The following is a 4,022-nucleotide window of genomic DNA, read 5'->3' as shown; positions in this document are numbered from 1 at the left end:
ATGTAAAACAAACCTTTTATCTCGATCAACTTAGGTGGGTGACGAAGCACATGACAGCTCGTGCTTTTTAAAGGGTTACATTCATAGAAATGTAAAAGGTTAGTTTCAATAGGAGGTATGGACTGAAAAGAAAAAAATAAATCATCGTTGAAATTTGATTCAAGTCCCAAAGCATAAGTCGATCTTACCTTCTCAAAATGGAACGGAAATTTTAGATGTGGCCAAACAAGGTGATTAGTAAACGAATCAAAATTGAAACCCAAATCATTGAATTTCACCTTCTTATCAAAAGTTCGAACATCAAGCAAACATAATTTGAATGCAAATGATGCAAAGTGCTTAATGTTTCCATAAAATGAATTCATGTAGCAAATACCAAGCTTGAACACACGAACTTGGTCATTTGATTTAGCAGGCAACATGTTAAATAAGGAAAATATAATCAACTCATCGCATGATTCAAATTTCACTCGTTCAATTAGACTTGAAAAATTGGCACAACCAAGCATATTCATTTTATCACCAAAGAAACGATGTAACATGTTATCATGCAAGTAAATCAAAGGAAACTTAAACATGCAAATACTCGAACAATCTTGCATCATAATTTCTACTCGAACAGATAGATCAAAGCATGGAAATCTCGCACAAAATTTCAGTGATTTATCTTAAAGAACAAAGTCAAATAGATCAATTATTTCATGCAAAAATCTTTTAACGCATATATCAAGCAAAGAAGTTGTGATCATGCGACCTTTTAGAAATTCAAATCCATCACAAATCATTTGAATAGGCACGTTTAAACAAAAAGATGAATTCAAAGAATTTACATAGCCATACTTATCAAAATGTGAAAACCTTTTATCACATACATTCACAATTTGCACAGGATGAACCAATCCAACAGAATTGCCGTTATAAAACATGTCATAAGATGAAATCTTCATGGCATCTTTTGAATCAACATCGTTAACATTAATATGTGAACAATAATTAGCCAAATCAAAAGATGGAAGTTTTTCAGAAGTTATGCCATCAAAATCTTTATGAGTAATTTTTAAGTCAGGTGGCCTTGATTCGATAAACAAAGATTCCTTACCTTCCTTACCTTTAATTTCCAATGGGTGGTGGTCGTCCACGGACTTACCTTTTTCAAACAACTAAAAATGAGTCTCGTTTTGAAGGTATCGGAGTTGGATTTGGTCGCACGGACTTTTAGAAACCTAAAAAGAAAGATCACAAAAAGATCGAGCAGAAGTGTTAGTAGAAAGAATCCTCGCTTGCTCACTAACATTGTTTTCACTCGATTCTATTTCTTCTGAATCACTCGTTTCTTTTATCTCAATTTCTTTTTCCACTCTTTTTTCTTGTTCACATTCTTTTTCTCTCTCAAACTCTTTTTCATTCTCTTTTTCAATCTCATTTTCATTTTTTTCAAAGTCTTTCTTAAAGGCTTTTCAAGTTCTCTCAAGATTCGCTCATTTTCTCTCTTACTTGCCTTTTGCCTCTCTTTTCTTTTTATTTCATTTTCTTTTTCTTTTCTTTTCTTTGTTTTCTCATTACAAGAATGTACAAAAGAGTCATGAGAATAGAGATCATGTTCGAAAGGCTAAGAACTATTTGCATGTGAAAAACTTCATGTAGAACACTCCTTAAATGATTTTTTTGAAGTTCGGAAAGAGGTATATCTATCTCTTCGGATTTCATTTTGGACGTCTTCTCGAACGGAGTAAAAATCATAGTTGGCTTCTTGACTTCTCGAATTCCTTGACGAAAAAGAATCTCGATAGTAATCTCTTGGTCTTGAAGTCGAGGTCGAATAGGAATCACAATGGGACTCTTTTCTCTAGTAGTAATTTGGGTGTATATCTTCGTGGGGTTCTCGACTCTATGTTTCGCCTTGATGAAACTCATTCTCGTGGATCTCTTTGTTCCAATCGATCTAATCTTTTATGCAACTTATCGAATTTGGACTTCACCATTCTTTGCATTTCTTGTACCAAGTATTGGTATTCTGATTCGGTGAACTCTTCGCGTTACATGATTTTTGTTGCTGAAAAGAAAATGTAAGATCACAAAACAAAATAAAAAAAAATTAAGTACCTCACCACAAACCTCACAATTTTGCTTGAAAAGAAGAAGGAAAAGGTGTCACTCTTGCTCGTGTTTACACTCGTTCGGCTTTTACCTCCACTCGAATGATCTCACTCGCTCGTGCCTTTTACCTCTCAATCTTTTCTCTTGCAACTTCGTAGTCAGACTTGCCAAGGCCTTATCGTAGGCTTAGGGGTCGGTTTCAATAGGGTAACAAGGGAGATGCGTATAGGTTTAAGGTTGGCTGAAAGAATAGGGAATTGGGTAAAAAAAGTGTGGCGTGTATGAGGTTAGAACAGAAGATGGATCGGGAACTATTTCAAATCAAGGTTTGATGTTCAAATAGCAATCAAATTGCATAAATCACTTTTTTTTTAATTTTTTTCAATTTTTTCGAATTTTTTTTAACTTGTATAACTTTTTTTTGTACTATATAAGCAAACTAAATACAATAGGAACACTTTTGTACGAATTTTTTTCTTCGGCTGCGTAGATTTTTGTTTTTATAGTAACAGCAACAAACTAATCAAAATGAGAAAACTTCAGTATACGAAATTTTTTTTCTATACTTTTTTTCGGATCCTACTTACTTGCGTACACTTGGACTAGCTCGGGGATCATTTCGTCGTACGTACTTCTCGTTTTAGTAGCTTTGATACCAAATGGTACGAACCACCTCGGGGAGAGTCGAGTCGTATGCTGAGTTGCCCGATCGTCTACGAGAAAGTATCGTTCAATTCACTTTTGGAATGAAGTTGATAGGAAAATAGGACGGAAGCTATGTATAATGGTTTAATGATGGATATGGAAAAAAGGGTTTTTAAAAGCAAGCACGAACCAATATTAGAAAATATCGACCCAAATGCTTATAGGCTTTCAAGGTGGAGGATGAAAGTGATAAACCTCGACCTGCTACTTAGTAAAGTAGGAACCTCGGTATAAGGGTGAACGCCACACTCGGTTGAGCGATAAGTTCAAAAGAAGAACAAGGTTTACACCAACTAAGAACTAGATAGGCCAACAAGTCTTCAGCGAAATATGGGAGAAAGATCCTCTCCAAATAGTTTCATTAACAAAGAAACAATAAAACAAAGTTCAAAAAAAACCTCTATACAAATGAAAGAAAACAAATATTTATAGGCACATAGATGGCTATTCAAATTCGGCATCTAGGTGTTCACACAATAATAAAAACGTTCACACTAATGTATTAAAATAGTTCATAAATTTGGCAGATCCATGCACTAGTTGAATGGACACTTTCTTCCCCCTAAGTGTGTGCATGAATGCTTAGTCATAAAGAAAGGCTTCAAGTGACTTGTATGTGCACCAAAGGTTGCATTCATCTCCTTGGGACGTTCATGCACTTGTATGGAACATGTATCTTCATAATTAAACACTTTAATGGCATGTAGGTTCATAAATGGCAGCATGAACCTAGTAAATTCGTTCCCCCCTTTGTGCATGCGCTTAATTCAGTCAATGTGTTGAATTATTGAGTTAATTCCTTCCTTTGGATGTTCTTGACCCATCCATGCATGTGTAGTAGCTTATAGGTCAATTCAAAGTGTGAACATGTTCAAGGAGCTATGCACTTAAGCCATTCATGCATTCTATCATCCCATGCATTTGATCCATTCATGGACTAGCCTTTAATGTCCATACATGCATTCGACACATGCATGAATTTGTAGGAACCTTGCATCTAGCCGTACGTGCACCAGCATTTAATACTTCTTCATTCATGAGTGTGGAATGCCCAAAAGTGATGTTTCTTCATCCATACATTGTGCCATCCTTGATCATTGTATCTAAAAAAAATCAAATTATGAGACATCATGTGAACACATTAATGTCATGCATTAAATCGGCTAAAATGTGAACATAATTAAAATATGTAATAACTATGACATATTAAAACAAATATT

This window comes from Gossypium hirsutum, chromosome A08 (assembly GCF_007990345.1).
Source record: "Gossypium hirsutum isolate 1008001.06 chromosome A08, Gossypium_hirsutum_v2.1, whole genome shotgun sequence".
Lineage (NCBI taxonomy): Eukaryota > Viridiplantae > Streptophyta > Magnoliopsida > Malvales > Malvaceae > Gossypium > Gossypium hirsutum.
This window is presented reverse-complemented; position numbering follows the sequence as displayed.